The sequence below is a fragment of the Anopheles coluzzii genome, chromosome 3 (genome assembly GCF_943734685.1).
Source record: "Anopheles coluzzii chromosome 3, AcolN3, whole genome shotgun sequence".
NCBI lineage: Eukaryota > Metazoa > Arthropoda > Insecta > Diptera > Culicidae > Anopheles > Anopheles coluzzii.
In genome coordinates, this window is record NC_064671.1 from 32,262,582 (window position 1) to 32,285,326 (window position 22,745).

Sequence of the window (22,745 nt, forward strand, 5' to 3'; positions counted from 1 at the left end):
GTGTGTGTGTGGGAAATGAAAAGAAAAGTGCAAAAACTACTTCATTGTGATTTAGAAAACCTTGATTCAGTGGTGGTGGCCGCACAAAAAAGCTTGTCTGGCGTAATAATTCTCCAGCAGGGCCAAAGTGTGCGCCAATGCGGAACCGAGAATTTTGATAGGATTTTCTATATACAATCGGTTGGATTTTTTTCTTCCTTTCGCTTCTTAAGTACCCTTTTGGTCACACGAGGCCCCCGCTCGCCAAGGGCGCATCCTTAAAGTGGAAAGTGAAAATGGAAATTTGCGATGTAGAACCTTCTCCTGTTCCTGGCTGGCTGGAAGGTCTGGCATTCGCTTCGGATTTTCTCTTCTTTAATGTCCTGTTACCGTTGCATGAAGTCATCTTGAGGTTATTCTTTTATTTTGGGTTCACCGCTGGAACTCTCTAGCTCTTCCCTTTTCCCCTGCTATAGACGGAATGCTGCTATAATGGCGCTTATAATGGCAATCAAAGGCATTCTTCAGACATGGGAGCGTCATGCGGTGTGCTACCATGGGAAACTACACGGCCGCTAGACACGAGCTTTCTGCTTCGTTTTTGGATTTAACTCGACACAACACGACGTCTCGACATTTTTTTTTGTTTGGTGATTGGAGGTGAAAAGGGTAATAGAAAAAAATCCGAAACAAGTGCAGCGATGCGCGCGTGAAACAATTTTCGTGCAGCAACTGCGGAAAGGAAGAGATTCTTGGTTGTTGTTACCGATTATAGGGCGAAGCGTGCTTAATATTACGTGGGAATTGGGAAGGAGAACGACAAGATTGGTCCTTTTTTGTCTAGATCGTCGTGGTGGACAGTAATTCCGGCGGTAGTCAATCGTCCGTAGGAAAAAAGGTGATTAAAGCGATCATAATGGGACCCAAGGAGCAAAGGAGCGATTTAGCGATAGGTCAATTGGTGTTTGGCCACCGTGTTACTTGCCGTGGGCAGGAATGATCGTAATATAATTGAGTTAATTATCTGGTTTCTAGTGGAATTAAATTGGCTAGAATGATCCAAGGAAACTATTGGAACGTTGTCTGGTGCGAAAAGTGGTAGAATTGTCGTTTTGTAAAGAATGTCTTGCAAAGTTTGATTTTGTTTAAATTTGTTTTTACTTTTTCCAATACAGCTTAATAACTTATGCCAGCTGGATAACTTTCGGAATAAATAATAATAATAATAATAATAACGTCAAGATGCTCCTCCTCCATCCTCATGCATAAAATTTTGGCCAATATGGTGCTAAAATCATTTGATATCAGTTCTTATTGGGCCATCGACTATTTTGGGAGGTCATCAGCGTATTACATAAGCTAGGCAATGAGCGCTACGGTCCGGATCATCAAATTTCAATATCAGATTAATTTAGAAAAGGATATTACTGTAATCATAATTTTAAAGTAATGAAATCATTAACAAGTATCAGTAATGAAGTTATAGAGAAAAGTGGGTCCGTTTTTCTACATAATACAAGTAAAAGACGATAATCAAATGAATTTTAAGTAAATATTCGAATAGAACCATGTGGAGAAGTCATTCAAATCTTCCGCTTCGCGGGAGGGTTCGAATGAATAAATAACTATTCATACTTGAGACATCGAGCTTAAGACTACGTGAATATAATCAGTTGATAAGAACAAAAAAATGGTGGAAGGCGGCGTCAAAGCTATCGGTTGTAACCAATTAGTTACATTTTGTTTATAGGTAAAGACAAACTGTCAAGGAATCCTTAAAATTGTATTTTTAAGTTAGAATTTATTTAGAATGCATGCATCAATCAAACAAAAACATTAGACTGTAGACTGTTAAAATCCAGAAGGAATATTTATGCTTAAACCCAATGAGCCTGGTATGCTATCTAAGAAGTTATGGGGATGCATGAGTGCTTTTGGCACTAAGTCTTGATTATTACCTTGCTAAAAATAGATTGGAATCATGTTATGAACATGTTAAAACATACTCAGTAACCAAGCCAGCAACAAAATTAGTCAACCAATTCGAAGCAGTAATTATTCTACCTAAATAATGAACAACGGCAATTGAGGCAATTAGGACTTAACTGGCAGGTTAGGCAGTAAATTTGCACTACTCCTTCATTCCTGATACATATAAAAGATTAAGTAACTCTAAAAGTATGAAAAACATTAAGATTCTCTTTAAAATTACTATACTACCTCTGTTGGGAGCTTGCAGAAACGGTATTTGGCCAATTTAGGCCATAGAGCACTTGGCCTAGGTTATGTAATACGCAGATGACCTCCCAAAATAGTCGATGGGCCAATAATAACTAATATCAAATGTTTTTATCGCCACATTGGCCAATATTGGCAAGCTGCAAGGTCATTTTGCTTTGAAATGAAGGCTGTCCTACTTTCAGTGAACCGCATAAATTTCATACGTGTTATCACATTTATGCATTCATTATGCAAAATTTTAAATGATATCGGTATGATTTTTTGTAGGAACACAGCTGAAGAGTGTCCTTAACGATCAGTGAAAAAAGTGTTCCGATAAGTGCTCATAAGGGACTGTGCAGGGTGCCGCAAAATCAGATAATAGGTGGAAATATGAGTTTTAAACTATTTAAATAGCAATAAGAGTATTTGGTTTACAAAACATAGCATCTGAACACACATTTTTCCTATTTACATAAAAAATGGTCGATAATTCGTACAATTCCAGTCTAGATAAAGTAAGGACTGGAAAAAGGCACATAACTCATCAAGCTTTCAACATTCAAGGACGCAACTATCATTCATTTTTCCAAGTAAAATCCAATGTCCACACGATAGCTTGTTTTCGTGGACAGTAAATGGAAATGAGCCAGAAGAACCGGCTATTATTTTTTCTCTCTCACTATGCTTTCCATTTGGCCCATTTGGCAATGGCTGGCCTAGCCGGTTGGTTCGAACGTGCTGTTGCGATATTAATTGTTAATTACCAGCGTCTGGATGGACCGGTAACAATTCAATTATGAGCCTGATGAAGTGATTATTGTTTATTCCTCTCCCCCCATTGAGCAACTCGTTTCCTTTTTTTTCGATGAATTTTTCCTTTCAACAGTCAATGTGACTTTTGCTAGCGACTTTAAAGACACAATTTCGTCCTTCGTATTTAGTCCCTGTTCATACATTATGGTTGAGGTTAGGGCAAGTGTGCGTGTGGCCTGGATTGGCGTGAGGCTTTGGTGCGTTCCATTTTCCGATACGTTTGAGTGCCATTCTTGCCGGACGGTTGCTATATTGATTGCTTCACTGACCTCCCCCGTTTTGAGCGGGTTGAAAGCAAGCAAGAGAGGACAGCGTCCAGAAGGGAAGGACAACATGCCGGCGGCAACCAAGCCGAAGTTGCCGACAATTTTAATTTACGCAACAGTGCATATTCCATATGGCGCCAGCACTCGCCCGTTTGCTCATTTACTCCTACGGAATCGATGGAAAGGGGTTGTTGACCGTGCTCTTCCACGCTGCACGGTGCACTTTTTGCCAAGCGTCCAAGGCGCGTTGTTTTGTAATCAATTTCCCCATACACACGTACAAAACATGGGTGGCCTCCCCGCCATGTAAAGATTTTTCTCGACCCAAAACAGGGCGAAAGGGGACGAAATGCCCGGCAAGAAGATGGAGGATCGAGCAGGAACCTGCATCTATCATTTTCACGCACCTGTAAACCGAGCGAGTGGTTTTTCTCGTGGTTAAGGTATGGAAATGGTTGTGTTCTCTGCCCGCCCACGCGCCTGTCTGTGATTGAAGTGTGTGTGTGTGTATGTGTGTGGGAGGTTTTTTTTGTTTTCAACTGGTTTTGCTTTCAACGCGCATCCTTCCGGTTGAACTGCAACCGTTGGAATGTATCATTTTGTGTGGGTTAAATAATGCACAGGAAATGCATTGTTTCATTGTGTGCCGCGTGGGGGGTTTGAGAGTTTGGGCAGTTTGGATTGTTTGTGCTTCCTGTAAATTGGTTTTAATTGAGCATCTTTGTGCGAGAAAGGTATTGTTTTAATTGAAACGATTGAACGATCCGATGGGAAGTTTGGCTTTTCGTGGGGACGTTAATTGAGATCGGCATTTTCGATTCATAGGCACTAGGGACAGATGATAACAGATAACGATTCTAATTGAAAATTTAGAGCAAATGTGGAACCGATTGACAAATACCATTTGTGTTTGCTAAAATTCGAGGGTCCTGAAATGAAGGATATCAGTATTATTTTTCTCTTAAATTATTGCTGAAATTGGTTCTATTTGATACAAGAAATGTCATAATATTTGTCGACACACTATTGGATGGCAGTAGAACTGCTGAAAAATGTTAAATCTGACCATTTTGTTTGATATTTCGAAAAATACGAAAGAAATTGATGTGAAACTTTGTGAATGATTAACATAAAGGCATATTTTTGTTTCAAAATTGCCGAAAACTGGTAGAGTTTTTCCAGTTGGTGATACACTGGTTTTGGAGTCGTTGATACTAAATATGATCTTTAATAGAATCAGTTGCTGTCGGTTTGTATGAGAATGTACCTCAAACGATTGAGATCTAGGGTAAACGTACCTATAGTAATGGTATTGCACTAAAATGCGTTGCATACGATAGATTAAAAGTAATTAAGTTATTTATGTTAGTGTGAAACGTTATCTGGCCTTTAACAAAGGATTTAAAAGATAAATGGGGCCATTCCGATACTTAGTGACCGAAAAATCCATTGTTTTGTGAAATGTGTCAACATTTTTACAAAATCCTTAGGATTTCATAACGAATCTCATATTTCTGTTGACGTTCCAAATGACCACATAATATCGCAATTATTAGTTTTGCAACATAACTGTTATGAAATGTTATTGTTTTACTAAAATTGTTTGCCTCTTTTGACCATATTTATGCATTTTTAAGTGTTTTTTTTACCATAGTGCCATTATAGGTACGCAAAATAGGCATGTTCCTATAGTGATCTTAGTTCTAAAATCAATAAAAACATGACATTTTAGATTGTGTCCGATGACATTTTTGACATGTTGTACTGTTTTCATAAAAATAAGCAACAGAAATGAGTTTTCTGTAAGTAATTTACCAAACATAGGCCAACATTCGCTTATCTGGCTGAATGAAAAATATACCTCTAATTAAGCTTTTTCTTCCGGGAGTGAGTTGACGACAGGTGTTATACAGTACTTTAGTCAATATTTTCATCAACCAAATTCATACATTTTTTCGATAAAATTATGTTAGAAATCGAAATTATGGCAGTAATCCTTGCTATTTATACGAAAACAGCGTCCAAACACGGTTTCGTTGATATTACACACTGTTTTGAAGCATCTTTGTTTACCACCACTATAGGAACACAATACGACCACTATAGAAAGCATACCACCATTATAGGTACAACGAAGCAGTCACAAAAATATGTATTTTTTCATAAGTTTGATGTGTTTCATGGTAAAAATGGTTGTGACTGCGAAGATAAAACATATTCCAACATATCCAATCCATTGAAACACATAAATGTCTTATATAGCAGGTGTTGCTAAATGTGTTACGTCGTTCATGAAAAAAATTACTAAATGAAAGGCAAACAGGACCTACCAGAGAATGCTGAAAGGATGCATCTTTGACTGTATCTAAAATGGATTTTAAATAGAATCGATATTCAAAAAAACTTCAGAACTAATAACAAAAAATAATAAAAAAGTAATTCATACACACACTCTTCGATTTGGAACAAAAAACCCCATTGACATGCAAATTTATGCCAATCTCATTCGGAAACCTCGAATGCAAAGTGAAGCGCTGAAACAAGAGCGATGTAAAGCCCGACTAAAGCAAGCGAGGCACATTGACTGCACTCGGGAATGCGTTTGAGGTTGTCGTGGTTGTGTTCCTTTCATCCTGAGGGACTTTGGTAGGAAAATTCCCAAACCACTATCGCACGAAAGGCAGTGTGCGGGTCTACTGTGGAGAGTGAGACGAGATTGGATTAGCGCAAAAGGGAACATCGTGTTCGTTTCTACTGAAGTGTTTCTTGTTTTTTGTTGTTGTCTCATGTGTGGAGAGCATTTCAGATGACCATCGAGAGCGGTTTGCGGTGAGTGAGGAGTGTGGTACACCTGTGTGTGCAGCATCTCTGACAGCATTTTCTCTCTTTTCGGATAGGGTTTTCCCCGGGCAGGTGTTATGAGTCATCCGGCGTCTGTGGAACGATCTCACGAAAAACACAAGTGGGCCGTTGTGAGTCGGCACTGTTTTTGTTGCTTCTATTTTTGCACCAATGTGTGTGCACTCAGATGTGTGTGCACACGCAGAGTGTCTGGGAGTGGGAAACGTAAAAATTGTTTACGGAAAAATCGATCCAACCCGAATGGACGGGGTTTGTTGTGGTGCATTTGGCCGCGCAGTGTGCAACCATACGCCGAAATGCACTTCCTTCGCCGGCTAATGCAGTTTGCGCTTCGAATTGTTTAATTCGTTATTCAATGCGCCAAGGAAGCGTGGTTCGATTGCTATGGTAATGGTTGCCGCTGTCTTTTTTCGTTTGACGACCGATTGATTGCACCTGAATGGAAATCGCTTCCGCGTTCCGCGTTCAAGTGGCTGGCCGACCGGCCTAGGATGGTAGTAAAATATTCATTCAAGTGCCTCAGGGCAAGCGGTGCGTTTGTATTTTGTCGATTGTAAACTTGGGGGGAAAACTGGATTGTGTTAAGTGTTGTTGCTTCGATTGTATCGAGCCCTCTCGAGCCGATCGGCCGGACGCATAATATGCGAGCGAAAAGTGTGCAGCAAGAGGGTGGAACATTTCCTACTTCTCGCCCCCAATACCAGGACATGACGAGGCTTTCTCCTTGCGAAGGAAACGTTTGGGGAAGGGGAGCATAACAAACGATCGTAATTATGTTTACAATGAGTGAATCGAAATAATGTAATTAGAAAGAAAGTTTACATTTTGCATACATACAAGTGAATCAGAAAAGGAGCGAATCCAGGGGCTGGTAGGTTTCTGATTCCCTCTTGTAGCTGATTTGTAGGTCGTTTTGCAGGAATGCGCAAAGCACGGGGAAAGCATGAAATCTTTCACTCCCCCAAGCGGGTGCAGAAGTGTAAAAGAATTTAATGAAAATGAATCAACAATGAGAACGAATGGCTTTCTCTTTCTCTCTCTCGCTCATCTTACGCCATTCTAGTCGCCACATAAAGGCCACGGGATGGAAAAGAACTGTTTTGCACTGTGGACGCACGGCAAGGGAGAGTCACAGTGTCGTTGATAAATTGCTTTCATCTAACCTCGTTTGTTCATCGGAAATAAATTGTGACCGAATGTGACTGAATGGACGCCAAACCGAGAGTGGGAAGGGATGTCACACCTTAGTACGATCGAGGCAATGTCTACACATTTGGAAGGTCCTGTTAAGGTGAGAGACAAATTAAAAGAAGTGTTTGGTTGCGTGTGTTTGCTCCTGTGTCGAGAGTTACTGGATGAAGGTTTTTGTGAGAAAACCCTTTTTAAACGAGCTATCTCTGACATCTTGGAGACGTTCGAGTCGTACGGAGTCGCCCGGAGTCGCCCGGAGTCGGAGTCATCCGGAGTCATCCGGAGTCGTTCGGAGTCGTTCGGAGTCGTCCGGAGTCGTTCGGAGTCGTCCGGAGTCGTCCGGAGTCGCCCGGAGTCGGAGTCGTCCGGAGTCGTTCGGAGTCGTTCGGAGTCGTTCGGAGTCGTCGGAGTCGCCCGGAGTCGTCCGGAGTCGCCCGGAGTCGGAGTCGCCCGGAGTCGTTCGGAGTCGTTCGGAGTCATTCGGAGTTGTCCGGAGTCGCCCGGAGTCGCCCGAAGTCGGAGTCGTTCGGAGTCGTTCGGAGTCGTTCGGAGTCATTCGGAGTCGTTCGGAGTCATCGACTCCGGACGACTCCGGTCGACTCCGGACGACTCCGAACGACTCCGACTCCGGGCGGATCTAGTGGTTTCATTTTGTCGGAGTCGGAATCGAACTAACAATAGTCGGAGTCGGATCGGAGCCGTGGGTGCGCTCCATACAGCACATCACTAGAATGAAAGCCGGCAGCCGCCGGCACGTCCGTTGGTGTGTGGTATTGCTGTTGATGCTTAATTGGTATCTGCACAGCGCGGTGAATGTCGATCGGAGGTTATATTTATTGTCAAATTAGCACGAACCTGCCTCGGATAGGAGGTTTGGAAAATGTTACATCCGTTTTGATTGGATTGGTGAAGAAGGAAGGAAAGTACAGCTACAGCGTCCTACATGTTTGGTCTGTCTTGAAGATGGTAGCTCAGTTAGGATTGGTTGGATCGCTTTAAACGCTAAACTGGAAGTCACAGAAGTTGGAATACAAATTGAAGCAATTTACCGCTTGAAATTGAACTCCAATGCAATAGAATCACTCTCACTTTGTAGCTCAAAGACTCCAAAATCCATTCTAGAAAGTGAACAAGAATGTGTACACTCCACAAACTTGTTGCAACGATTCATTGTACGCTTTAGCTCATGCAAGCTTCTCCACACCACTTTGCTGGCAGTTGCTATTTTTCATCCATTTCTTTCCATTTCCCAAGCCGCGCCAGCAAATTGATCACTTTAATTTGGAAGGATTTTTGTGCACTCATTGATTTTAAAACTCTCCCTGCTGTTCTTTTTGTACTTCCTTTATTGCAGATACACACATAGTCCTTGTGGAAGGTGAATACGATAGAAACGGAATACCAGCTCCAAACACTGCACCAACGGACCCGGTCAGGATTGCACCCGGAAGACTGAACCACTGAAGGCAATAAAAGGGATCAGCGCGAAATAAACGGCAGCGCTTGTGTGTGTGTGTGTGCCCCTCCTGGGAGCAAAACCGATGAAGGCTTACTATCGAAAGCGTCTTCGTTGGCTGTTAAAGAAATAGATTGCAGCTACTTGCTGGCAAGTTGGTTGTGAAGCTTCGGTGTTTTCGGTGGGCGGAAGGAGAATATTCTATTAGTCACACTGTGGCAGGCAAAACACATTTCATCTTGCTTAACTGTGCGCTGCCTATCAGTAGGTGTTTGTGTGTGTGTGTGTGTGAGCGAGTGGTGGAATGTTTTCAGTGCAATAAATATAATAAATGGCCACACATCATCATCATCACCAACACCATTGCTCCATCGCTCCCTTTCGCTCATGGAAAAAGTCAAAGTGTGATACAGAAAGCAAAAAAAAACAAGCAGGAAAAGGGAAGCCAAAAAAATGGCCTCTTTAAGAAGAAAAATAAGAATTGAAAAGTGAAAGTGAAAAATCCCGAGCAGCGTGCAAAAGTGAAAAGTGAAAAATTATTACAATCTTGCATTCTACACTTTGAATGTAATATATTGATGCTGGCAGTGGCAGTGAAGTAAGCAACCAAAGTGTGTAAATGGGAGTTCATACGTCGCTTTGACGTGGCTTCCAATACTATCCGCCAGATGGAGCTACACCCCACGGTGGAGTGTCTTTGCTCCCCCTTGTCGAGATTGTCTCCATATTTTGTTCTGCTTTCTTTTCGAAAGTGTAAAGTTTAATCCTGCTCGTTCCGCGTTTGTGTCTCGCGTTTGTGTTCGTTTGTTTTAAGGCTTCGGTGCTAAGCTCCGGGCAGGGGCAGCTTCTTTTCAATTCTCACCGAATTTCCTCTATCTCTTACAACTTCAGATTCAGCGGTTTTTCTTGTAAGGGTGTACGTTACTGTGATCATCGCGTGTGTGTTCATGTTTACAGCAGTTCGGTGATAAGAAAGGGAAAGTAGTGAGGTATACAACCCCTGAATGTGTGTTTGTGTATGTGTAGTGTGTCACTGTAGGGTGTGATCTGTGCAAACGCTTGTTTGCAAACGTGTCCTTCTCCATACCGAGCAAAAGCCGACCATTCGCCCGAAAATGTCTCGCGTATCGCGTATCGTGTCAGTGTGATAGTGAAACAGTGTTCTGAAGGCGCAGTTTTGTCGGGGGGAGATTTGTCGGCGTAATAAAAGTGCGGCCGTTATTTGTGCAAAATTTGGCCCAACATCTTCCATCCTCCGGTAAAAGGCAAAGAGTGAAGCTAGCGCTGAGCAACAAAAGGAAGAAAGGTGTGGTGTGTTTAAAGTTTTGTCGCTTTTTGCGTGTTTTATCGCGTATCGTGTTTCAGCGTGTTACGGCGTGAAAAGTGTACAACCAAAAGCAAAAGAGAGTGTGTGTGTGTATATGCTGATCCTTCCCCGGCGGTTGGATTATGCACCGTGGGATAATGAAGAAACAAATTTAACGGTAAGTATCCTGGTCACGGCACCACGAAAACACAACTCTCGTTCTCTTTTGCTGCTCGGGGCAGGCTTAGCGGAGCGGTACGGCAGGGATTTGTTTTACTGACCAGAATAAGAACGAACAAGCGAAGCGAATCCTTGCCGGGAGGTGCTATTTCTTTCACTTATTTTACCGTCTTTTGGGCCTGGTCCTGTTTTGCATGCCAGTGGGAGAGCAAGCTGTTTGCACAGTGTAAAGTTTGTTTTAATTGTTGTGCAAAAAAATCCTCTTTTCCATGTCTGTTTCCCTTTCTGCTCTGGTAACCAAGGTGCAAAGGCTAGAAAATTTGTACAGAAAAAAAAGGAAAAAACCCAAAGGTAGTCTCAATGACAAATAAATTGCAATGAAATAAAAAGAAATAGAGCGACAGCGAACGCTGCAGTTGACCGGTGCAGATACAGCGGTTCCTGAGAAGACGCGTGGCAGGATTATTGTGTCCTGCAAAGGATAAAACACGATGGCGATGGCTGACGGTAGGCCAGCTTATTCAGGCCAATTATGATAATTAATGAAATGTGGACCAGGGTCTACGGACTGTTTGAGAATCCTATACAATCCTGTTCTTTATTGCCGGTTCGTTAGTCCATAAACAAAATGAGCATATTTAAAATGGATCAAAAGAAAGGGCGGGATGTGTGGTGAAAGAGCTGGCTTCTCGATGCGGCAATTGGAAATATTAAATTTTATAGAACGTTCTTAGTGGACGTAGGAGGACCACGTAGGACCATCCACCATTCCCCGTTTGGCTCACAATACAATAGTGATGGAAACGAGACATAATTTGCATCCGTGCTTGATGGATTATGCATAGACTGTTATGCAGATTTGCTGATGGTTCATTGTGTTGTGCCTTGCCATCAATCGGAATGCACTTGATTTGGTTGACCATAGTGAGTTTATTAGCATGAAAATTACAGCTGATTGTGCTATGGCTATGGCAAATAGTAGTTCCAGCTGGTCGCAAAAAGTGTTGTATCCAATTTTAGACCGCAACGACTTGACCGAGCGACGATGGGACAGAGATCCTCACTTTTGATTGGCTTGCCAACCGTGCAGCGGGCAGTAGTTGTGCATCATCGGAATGTTTATTCTGGAGCATAAGAAGTGAGGGAAGCTGACGACACTGGATGCTCATGATTTGCATGTCATCAATATTTGATCGAGAACGCGCCACAGAACGGAAGCTCCGGAAGCTCATAAGCGGAATAGCATTACAATATTTTCTATGTCTGCGCAGCAAAAGACAACTCTGGAGCTTAGACTGATGAGTTTTTGTTTTATTCCATTCCGTAATGGAGAAGCTTGTTTTTTTCTTCTTCTGTGCATTTGAAATAGAAACCAAATGTCTGCTAACACACACAAAAAACTGAAAGTAAAGGTAGAACCCGTAACGAGAACTGTTCCTTTTAACTCCCATTTGCTGTGCTCCCTTCCGGTTTGGAAGGGGAAGGTTTTGCCGGCATTGGTGAGTCAAGTCTTGATGAATGTCAATAAAAGTGATGAAAAGCGAGAACGCGCGGTTGTGAGGAGAGAATAAAAAAAAAAAATCGTCCTCGATGGGAAAATGACGCTTGGAAGACACAGGGGCCGGATGGCGTCCCACGACCAGTAAGTATGGCATCGAACGTGACTGTGTTGTCTGATGAGCTCTGAGGCGGTGGAGGGGATGTTCTTGCAATTGCTTGCAACATTTGAAACGCGTTGAAGGAAACAAGTCAGCGTTCGACTTTTAGCATCCGTTATAGCACGAGGCGAAGATACTAGTTAGTGCGTGTCGTAAGCTTTTTTTCGCTCTTCCGCTCTAGCTCTAGCATTCTTCAAAAGTGAATGTTTGTTTTGGGCGAAATAGCGTAGCAGTTTATATGTAAGTTCATATCGGGAGGGAAGAACTGCTACAATATTGGGAAAAATCAATTCGTGCGTCTTGTGATTCTTCGCATGCATTTTCGTTTGCTCTCGATCGATCGATGACAGCGTCCAGACAATCAAATTTTACTACCCCTAGTCAAGGTTGATGGTTCCTAATAGTCCCTTAGGGAGGGAAAGAGCTCGACAAGGCCAAATGAACTAGTAGTTAGTTGTTAAATAAAAATAGAAACACGTGATGCGTAGTTTTTGGTTACAGATGAAGCTAGAAAGGGATAAAGAAACGCGTTTTTAAAGCAAAAATAGCGTAAAAGTCTTTTTGATTTGCGAATTGCATACCTTGTGAGTCGAACAGCCTACAAGTATGCAATCCGCGTTACAATAGCGGCAACTATGGTAATAAGTAAAATGTCCTTGTTGACAACGGATTGGTATTCCTTTATTGGATGTTATGTTATTGGATGTTTGCTGTTTCAAAAAGGTCTTTGTGAGTTTTATAACATTTTGAACGGAGCCATTCTATCTTGTGACAGACGAAATAGACGAAATAGATGTGACAGACGAAATAGAGATTGTTATTAATGAATTAAACCGATGGATTTCCATATTGTAGTATATTTGGACAGTGATCTAAAACATGTAAAAGATATAAATGTTGTGCATTTGTTCGACTTTATTTATTATTGATGAAGATAAAGTATAGTGCCATTAAATATCTTACCATGTCAGCAAGATAATTTTGGACGGAAGACGCACTTACACACAATTAGTGTGCTACGAAACAATCAAGAAGATAAGTAATTGTACCTTTTTTTTCGCTATGAGCACAATAAAAAGTACAAAAATATCTGTTTTACTTTTATGCCAAGACGCTGTTGCTGTTACTACTGCTGCAATCTCTTACTTACACATTTTTACAGCCCTTCTTGCTGCGGCGTGAGCACTCCCGAGGATGCAAAAGTTTAATGACTGGTGCTCGTTTAGTGCCCAATTTATGAAGGCCAGTCAGACACGGCACAAAATGTCATAATTTGCGCAGTTACGCTACAAGAACTATAGCCTAGTTTTTCGGGCGAGCTAACTTTGGAGTTTTTGTGGGCTTGTGGGTGAGCTTCCTTTTCGTTGTGAATTAAAAACGTGACCGGTGCGTAAAGGTTAAGGCTTAAATTAAGTTTATACACCGTCTCATGTCATGGAAAGAGAAAAAAAAAACCCACAAAAATATAAAGCAAGAACATGCCCGAGTACAGGTTGTTTTCGTAGTAGGAATTCGACCTTCGCCGATCACCACGAACCAACGAAAAAGGATAAAGCCCTGTGTCTGCAGCTTATCCTAAGGTTATTCCGTTGACACTCACGTACTTTGTTTATGTCTTGCCATACTTGCGACGTGGCCATCGGGTCATGCTCGTAAACACGGTGGCCGGGGGATAGATCCCGTTCGCAGTAAGTACGCAACCCTACTTTTTACAATAACAATGTGACGTCTACTTTCCCGCTGTTGATGAGAAGCTTTCGGGAACTATTTCGGCAGGCCAGCAGGGCACTAGAACCTTTTCCTCCGATTTTATGTCTCAAGTTTGGGACGTTTGGGAAGATTTGAGGTCGCTTCACTGTTTCCCAAATCTTTGTACCTCTTGTACACCGAGCGGAAGCGAGTTTCGCCGGCCCGATCCCCTTAACACTCGGGAGCCAATAAAGCAGCTCAACCTGCAATCGTAAATCAAACCGTTAACACGTTCCTGGCACGTGTGTCCTTAGAACTTGAGAGACGTTTTTTTCTTCTTTTGGAATGGTTGGTTCCCCTTGTTTGGGTTGGCTTCAAACAACGGCACAGTACGGGAGCAAGATGTAGGCTTTAACCAGTGGCAGCTTTATGACCTTGCTTGGACTTGAATCTGGTGGTGCTAAAGCTGGTACAGGCCGGAAGTAACCCGTAAACAATACGATTCCGTTCCATGTAGCGTCGTGTCTGCGTTTTTTGTGTGCTTTCGTTTGTCATGTATCCTTTTCAAGGGCTGGTTTTGTTGCCAATTCTTTCCCTCTTTACGGCCAATCCTGGTGGAGCAGTGTACAGATAAGGCACGATGAAAAGAACTATGTCTTTTCTTCGGTAAAAGAGAGAAACGCAACGGAAATGAATGCTTATGTTGGGGACGATAGGGACGCTAGACGTGTTAGTTTCTTCGATGCTGAAAGAAAGGCATCTAGAAAGCTTGAATAGATGTCAAACTTTACAAATATCAAAATTGGGATCGTTTTGTACAGCGAGTTGCATACTTTTAGGCGGTTATTTGCATTGCAAAGTATAAAGTATGCAATCTGAGTGACAAACCTCAAAATTGTCTCAGAAAATCATAGAACTATGTCCTCGAAGCCCAAAATAACCAGTCTACAGGTTAGTGCGAGTAGTTCGTACCATTATTACGCTCTCATTTGATCACCTCATCCTTACGCATTGACCGTCTTTTGGTACGTCTTTTGGCACACTCGTATCACTCTCACCCGTGCCCGCGATCCGATCAGGATGCCGGAAGGTGCTTTCGGCTGCCAATCAAACGACCATATGTCATTGGAAATTATGTCCTAATTGCATGTAAATGTAACATAACATCCACACCAGCAGCGTCCCGGTTGCGTGCGAAGGTTCCGGAACCGTGCGCACTTCACCCTTGGCAGCCCGCGGGGTGTTAATGCGAAACGAAGAAGGTTGAACACAATACGCCCACACGAGCAGAAGTGGATTAGGGGTGGGTGTGTGTTCTCGTTTTTGCAAAAAGTTAAGAGTGTCGGAAAACGGATGTTTTGTTGTGGATTTCTTTTCTTGGAAGGGTGTAGCGTAGCGTTCGAAGCGTCGGTTCATTTAATTACCACAAACTATAGCAGGGAAATTTGAGCACAGGCTAGAAAAAGAGATGAACAAAGTGTGCTTCTTGGGATTGCATGATGATGGAGGGTTGTGAAAAAAAGGTACAGCAGAAGGTGTGCCACTTACAGCAGCCTCATTGGTGGCTGGCAGCAGATGGTCTTATTATTATATTATTTACTGTTTCTTTCCCGTTCAAAGACAAGGAAATGCGATGGAACGGAAGGTAGGATGGTCTTAAATTTATCTACAAGTGCTAAGTAAACATAGGGCTGATATTGTAGAAGAAAGAACAAAGGTGTTGTGTAACGATTGTAATAATAATAATGATAATCTACAACGAAGGCTCAGCTGTTTCATGAAAACAATATACTGTTGGAATGTTTATTTGATATGGGGTAATTAAAAGACACATGGGGAAGACACATATACAAGAGACATATAACAAAAGAGGTGTGCGTTGTGCGAGCATCAGTTTTTAGGTAATCAATGGTGCAGAACCTGTGATTTTGGGAACCCTTCTGTACGACAACAAAGCGGTGGAATGAGTTTGCAGTGTAAAACGCCTGAAATTATGCACTACATTTGATTTTGATGTAGTGAGTTTCGTGTTTGACGTTATTTTACCCAGATTTAATTAAAGTTAGAAGATGAGTTGATACTTATTATCTTTTCTAAGAGAAAAATTGAACAAGTTTGTAAATGCACCTATAATTATACGCGTTACTATTAGATGGTGGATGAATTGCATACTGTCAGGCGGACTTTATGAAAGTGCCAATAGAGCAAAAAGACAAAAAACTTTAATTTTTAACAGAAAAATTAGCATTTTGAACCATTTATATCCTTACTTATACTATGTTGAACCAGCTACACTATGTGTCTTAGCTTTCAGGCTAAAACCAGCAGTATAAATTACACAATGACGAATGATTCAATCAACGTATCTTCTTGCAAGGGTATGAGGCAAAAGTTTTCAAACTGTCGCGACATCCATGGTCCATGAGAGAGGAAGTTTGGCGACAGTAAACATGTATATATATCTTGCCATTTCCTCTCGGTATTATTTTTGTTATTCATAGTGTGAGCGTTGGTGACAAATGCGTTCTCAAGTTATGCCTCAGTGTAGTTTCTATTAGATAAGTTTAGTGATGAAACGATAGAAAATGCGCCCTTGAAAATAAATTACTGCCAATTTTATAAATATGTAAACAAGAGAGATAATTTAGAAATAAAATCTTGTCTTGGAAATGTATTCATTTCTTGTAACAAAATATGTTATTGATGATAACTAAACCTCGATTAAGGCAAATTGCCAGCGTCTCCAGCTTAACCTGGGCTTAACCTAACGTAACTTAAAATGTAACATAACACAACTTTTTCGATCATAAATACTGTTTTAATTAGTACAAACACGATCGATACATGTCATTTGCTGTATTTGTGTGTGTTTTGCATACAACTTTCTTGTTCAACAAAACAAACAAAAATGGCTTTTGCCAATACTGTCGTACCATTCGGAGCGCTGTTCACTATACGCAAGCAGGCCTACTTTATACCCGAAACATCTTGCTGCCCCCTTTGCTAAGATGCAAATAAAAGTCTCCTGTAGGGATCAACGGGAACACGGGCAGAGCCTTCCCGTTATGCAAATCAGTATCGATTTTCAATTCTAAATCTAAGCCAAATTGAAGCCTCCCCTATTTTTCTGGCCCTCAAAAGCGGTAGCGCAAAACAGGCAACGTCTAGTAGAAGCTTCTGCCCCCCCCCACCTTTTTGCTAGGAAGTGTAGCTTTAAGACGTCGCTTGGAAAACTTACCACCAACGAAGCAGTAGTTCGACAGCGGTGTAGAGCTCCACGGCACAGCGAGTGGCAAGGTTTTGATAAAGAAACATTGCCATTCGGTCGGTCGGATAAGACCATTTTTGCTCGCATACAGTGTAGGCATTTCATGGCGATGCCCACGAAGGGGACAGCTCCCACAGCACCGCCGTGTCCGTGCGTGGTTTCGTCTCGAAGAGGCAGCAGAAAACGCAATCCATTTCCACCCCTCTGCCAGCCATTTGAAAGATTGCGCTCTGCTGGAACGATATGATGCTGGGTGTGAAGGGAGAAGAAAGCAATTGCAACCGATGGAATGGGCAGCCTCCCTTGCGCTACTAATCAAAGGGCGAAGCAAATATTTTGCACCCAGAGTTTTTCACTTCAATTGTACTTCGGGGGTTTTTATGAGAAATGCTCTCACGTCCAAGAAAGTGGTCGTTGCGAGGCCCGACACCTCCCCGTTCTTGGTTGCCGAAAATCTAAAGGTTATTGGTTCCGAAGGGGCAGCTTTTAAAGTTTATGTTTATTCGCTTTTTTTCCTGCTTCCTTAGTTTCCTGTCGGGCAAGACGTCGGGCAAGACAATAAAAAATGCCCGCCACAAAACACTGCTGCTGCTGCTCGCTGAGGGCTGGGACAAATGTGTTGTGTGGCGGCAAATCAGCAACAGCCGGTGCATGTTTGGTAGTGATAAAGTTGAAAGTGAACTTTATTCGACAGCAACCGCGCTCACCAAGCATCAGGGTGGGTCGCCACTGGGGAGCAGTTTCTTCTGGCGGAAAACCAGGCCCCAGCTTAGCTTTTAGAAGGGAGCACATACAGCTAACAGTTTCAAGAAACGGAACGACACATTACACCCCGTCCTGTGCTTGTTGGTGGCTAATTTTTGCAACATTTGTCTTTGGACGACTCTTTCCTGTTTGTCCTTACGACGAACGAGCTACGTGTTACAGGAATAAAATGTACTTCCTTTCGGGCGGTAGTTGTCGTGCAACCGGAACTTGGGGGTATCGTCTTGCGCGAGCAAACCGGATGGACTGCCTTGAAGCGAATTTGAATATTTGCAATAAAATGTATCCGACCGTTTTCGCTGCAAAAGTCGCTTGTTGCCGAGAGCGCCAGAAGGGTCCGCTATAAGCACAGCTCGGTCAGCTGGCATGCTGGCACGGCAGCAGTAGCAACTGCCGCGGTCTGCCGGGTCAATGGATATTCCGGACTGCTGAATGCCCCCGCTGCGAAAGATAGGACAAAGGACCGGAAAATTATGTATATTTGCTTTTACCTTATCGCACTGTTTTCATAAATATTAAACTAGAATTTATTGGAGCGTTTTCAGCGCTGATGTACTGAGAGCACAGCCCGTGTGAGTGGGTTCAGCTTTCAGGTTCGGCTAACGGTGGGCTAATGGAAGCACCGTTGGTGGTCAACTCGCGCGCGAATCGTCTGTTACGGAAGGGGCAAATCGCTGCAGAGTAATTATTGGAGAAATATAGCATCGTGCAATAGGCAAAGTGGAATGTTTTGTGTTGCAGTCAAATTAGACACCGGTAATGGTGCTTTTTGAAGCAGCGAAATGTTTCATTAATGGAAAGTTATTTACTGTTTTTTGGAAATGTAGGAGAATACGCTATTTTAGTCCAGTTTGGATTAATTTCCATTTTAAGTTACAATATATGATCATTGTTTAGTAAGGAAAACGACTTGTCCTTATTTTTACTTTTTTATCACTAAACTTTTAAAACACGAACTGTATCGTTGCGGCTTGAACCGTTCATAAGTTTTAGGAGCGCCTAAATGTATGCAATGCAGATTTTTGTTATTTCTGAAATGAAAGCAACTACTTTAGTAAATAACAACAGCCGTAGGAGCATACATTTAGGCGCTCGTAAGACTCAAAACACGAGAACAAATTATTTACACGTTATTGCCAACAAGTTTTGACCAGTTTTTCGTTCATAAATTTCCTCCACTAACATTTCACTGTGTGCAGCAGTCGATTCCGGCCGGCATGTTAACATGTTGCAGTTTTGATCGCGCACCGTAGCCCGCGTCCATAGCATGGGTCGATGCAAAACGGGTGAATGGGTGCGCTTTCAGCCGGTTCCATTCAGCCATGCATATCCGCTCGTTTGCTTCCTTTTAACGTAGTTTGCCCAAGGACATTGCGTTATTGGCAGGGTGGCGGTTTGAAAGAGCTCGTAGGTGAAACGCCTGTGGGGGGAAGCAGTTAATACTGGCTGACTGCCGTTCAGACGAGACGACGAGTTCGGTCGAGTTCATTGGTGCCGTGCATTGCTGGGAACGTGCAACGTGTTTCATATTTGTTCTTTCAATTGAATCTTCAGAGCTTTTATTTTAACTACTAACATACGTAGACGTTCGTTGGCATATTCCCTCGAACGTACGATGTCTAGCCCAGGTACCCAGGCTAAAACCCCCGTAGGGCTAACGTCATCTCGATCCGTTGGCAGAAAAGCCGTAACGTCAAGTTCATTACACTGTTGAACAAAAAAGAGAGAAAAAGGAATCGCGGGAAAGCTACCGAGCAAGAGAACGCGACGGCGTTTGTCGCACTTTAATACAATAAATCTTTCACGTTTTCCACCATTTTTAGGACAGTGTCAAACGGGTGGATGGAGGCGGCATTCAGGATGGGATAGTAATGTTCCGCCTTTCGACACCGTCAGTGGCGTGGAGCCCGACACCATCCAGTGAGAGGCCTCTTAATTAACAATAATTTAGGAAGTATCACCCAAATGGAAAGTCAGCCGGAATGGGACCATTGGAGCCTAGAAACAGTTTCCAGTTGCTCCAGCTTCACGCCACACCAGGCAAATGGTACCAAAGATGGTGCGTGTTTCGGATGCTTGGGACGGTTGGAGCTCGTTGTGCTTCAATGACCATTAAGATCATCTGCAAACGATAAGCATGGCGCGTCTCCGTGTCACCAAACTACCGAACACGGCGTACAGCCTTTAAAGTATTGGAGGTTTTACGCCTGCCAATAGGCAAAAGGCACATTCACTCACCCAGTGGTGTAGCGCTTGCCAATAGGCAACGCTTTCGCTCCCCAAAGGGCCCTATGACGATGATGATGGCTCGGTAGTGGTTAGCATCGAAGCGTGACTCGTGCTGCCTGCCTGGATCAATGTTGGAATTTTGGGGTAGATTTCTTTAAGGTTTAAATTGGGAGGAAAATTTTTAATGGTTCAATATAACGCCAGCATTTTTGGGGGAACGATTGGGAGGTTGGATCGGTCGGATCATCTTGTTTCTGTCACTGCCGCGCGATGGTGGAATTAAACGGCTGTGGAATGTTTGTGGGGGCCCCCGGGATTGAAGGCACAGTCACGGTTCACGTCAGCATGGAAGAAGGATCCATTGAAAGCCGTGTTTGGCAAGAGGTTAGCATTGTTTGGTAGCACCAATCTACGAAATTCCCGACGCTGGTTTTGCAAGCAGAGTGCGGCGGAGTGTCGTTGTTTCTCGCTTTCGGTCGTGGCTTTTTGAATCGAAAATCGATAGCAAATTGGTTCGCTGTCTGCACCAATTCGGGAGTACAGGCGTTCACAGCTAAAAGCTGCCGTTTTCTCTAGGAAGCATTTTAAAGTTTGCCCATTATCGGATATGATGCTCTGTGTGTATGCGCGCGTGCTCTAGCAGAATGGGCGCGGAGGTAAATTGAATTTCGTGGCAAATGTATTTAAGAAATAAAGCTAAACAACTCACAACGCATCAACCCCACTGTAGGATAATGCGGTAGCACTTGGATTTTTTTGGGGTGGGAGAAGAAGCACTTTACTCCACGTTAATGTGTTCCCGGAGCTCCAAAATGGTAAGGTTTTGGTTGTTTGCCGTTGTTTGTAAAATGTGCTAAATGCTGCCGCATGGCCGTTTGGATCTGTTATCGGTTTAGTGGAAACCTAACCATGAATCCTAACACACTCAGGAAAAAAGGCCTTATATTCATGAAGTTTCATGTTTTTATCACTTTTTGGGCATTGAATACCACATCTGGCTGGGAATCAATCGTCAAACGGGAAGCGTGATATCGGCGGGAAGTTCCCCAATTTCTGTAGAGTTCCCTTTAGGAGTTCTCCCCCGGGGGAATAGTCAATTTTTCGCAATTTAATTAATTCTATTGCTCTCAGCACAACTTCCCCGGCAAGCTTTGCTGTTTGGTTCGATTACGCGTGGATGAAGTTTCTCCAATATTTTGCTAACAATTCTTACATCTCCGAAAAATAATGTGATGTGTTGGGGATGTGTGTCTGCAGGCAAACCTCCCCCCGAATGTGGAATGAAAACTTGGAGCACCGAAATAATACAGAGGGTCCAATGTGTGTCTGTGTTGATGATGATGATGTTCCGGTCTCTCAATGTCAGTGATATGTTTACGAGCTATTTGAAAGAGCCTCGGGACAGGGAGAATCGAGAATCGAACAAATATTGACTCATCCTCGCGCACAATCGACATTTGGCAATATTCCAAACCCTGAAAGGGACAGGGCCAGGGAGGAGAGCTGATGGACCATTACGATGATGAGATCTCAATGCCGGTTTTCTGCCGGTTGCCCTTTACGGTGCTGCTGCTGATGATGATGATGTGGGCTGTGCTGTTATTTGGGGTTGTTGGATTCGTAAATGTAATGCCTGGTGCGGTTTGTTATTGGTTCTGTTTCGGGAGGAAACGTTTAGGACGCAATGGATGAGGAGGATGATATTGGAATGTTTGCTAATGCATGACGCATGGAACCCCAGCAACCCCAGGCCCAGAGAATGAGAGCCCACCGAGCGAATCGAAAGGCAAATAGGTGAAAGGATGCTTGAAATTTTCACACCTTCTGGTACAGATTCTACATGCCAGTGCAGTGGTATGTGAGGACCATCAGCAAACAACTCCAACCAAACGCCAACGATCACGCCCAGGATGCAGGAGCGCGCTCGTGTAAGTGCGGCACAAAAGTTTGCTCCATTTCGTTAGAGTATTTGATTTGATTTTCATAAGCCGGTGGGTTTGGATCGGGTAATGGGGAAGAATTTGCCGCCGCATATCACAAAAGTCCTGCTCGCATCTCGACTGGCGTCAACTGAACCGTTCCCTGCGGTACCAAGGTGCGGTGTTGAGGTTTTATCGAGCGTTTGATTAGTTAAATAAATATCGAACCATTTACGTCCTTCGCTGTACGCAGTTTTCTCCCCTTTCTGAGGTCTTCTCTGATTCCCTTGAGCATCCTCAATATGTGTCTGGCTTTTGATTGGCTTCATGTCCTTCGCAGTGTGCGAGATGTGTCTTTGGTATGTCCCAATGACGTCCCAACCCAAGGATGGTAGGATCTAAGTGTTGAGGTCAGCATTAAATTGAAACCAAGCTTGACCGTTGACGGTATGGGCTTTGCATTGCAAAAACCAAACTGCAGATGTAGAGATTAGTGATGGGAAAAATGATGTTTTCCTCGGAATCGATTCCGGCAAGCTCCGAAGTTTTCTGAAATTGATTCCGGATAGTAGGTACAGAATCAGTTTCCAGAATTAGTTCCTGCATCGGCTCCGGAATCGGGATCAGCTCCGGATTTGGCTCCGGAATCATAATTGGTGCCGGAATCAGAATTGGTTTTGGAATCGAAATTGCCTCTGGAATCAGAATTGGCTCCAAAATCAGAATTGGCTTCGAAATTGGAGTCGGTTTTGGCATCTCCATGAGAAGAGATGTTTGGATCCAATGATGCTACATACTGATTGCAGCATAGAATCAAAATTTATTTGTAAACGATTCATTCTCGTGGAGATTTCCGGACTGATTTCGCTCCTGAAACTTCTTATTGCAATTCAAGAACTGATTCGGATTCCGGAGCAAATTACAATTCTGGAGTCAATTCT

At 43.0% G+C, this 22,745-nt stretch overlaps 1 protein-coding gene across 2 annotated transcripts in view; it reads left to right on the forward strand.

Annotated features, from left to right (window-relative positions):
* Window positions 1–22,745, forward strand: part of LOC120957068 (protein sickie) — a 303,567-nt gene that overhangs the window by 3,518 nt on the left and 277,304 nt on the right. For both annotated transcript variants that reach the window (XM_040379025.2, XM_049610522.1), the window contains exon 2: window positions 9,682–10,274. The gene's annotated coding sequence lies outside the window, so the exon portion shown is untranslated. The remainder of the gene's footprint in view (window positions 1–9,681; window positions 10,275–22,745) is intronic.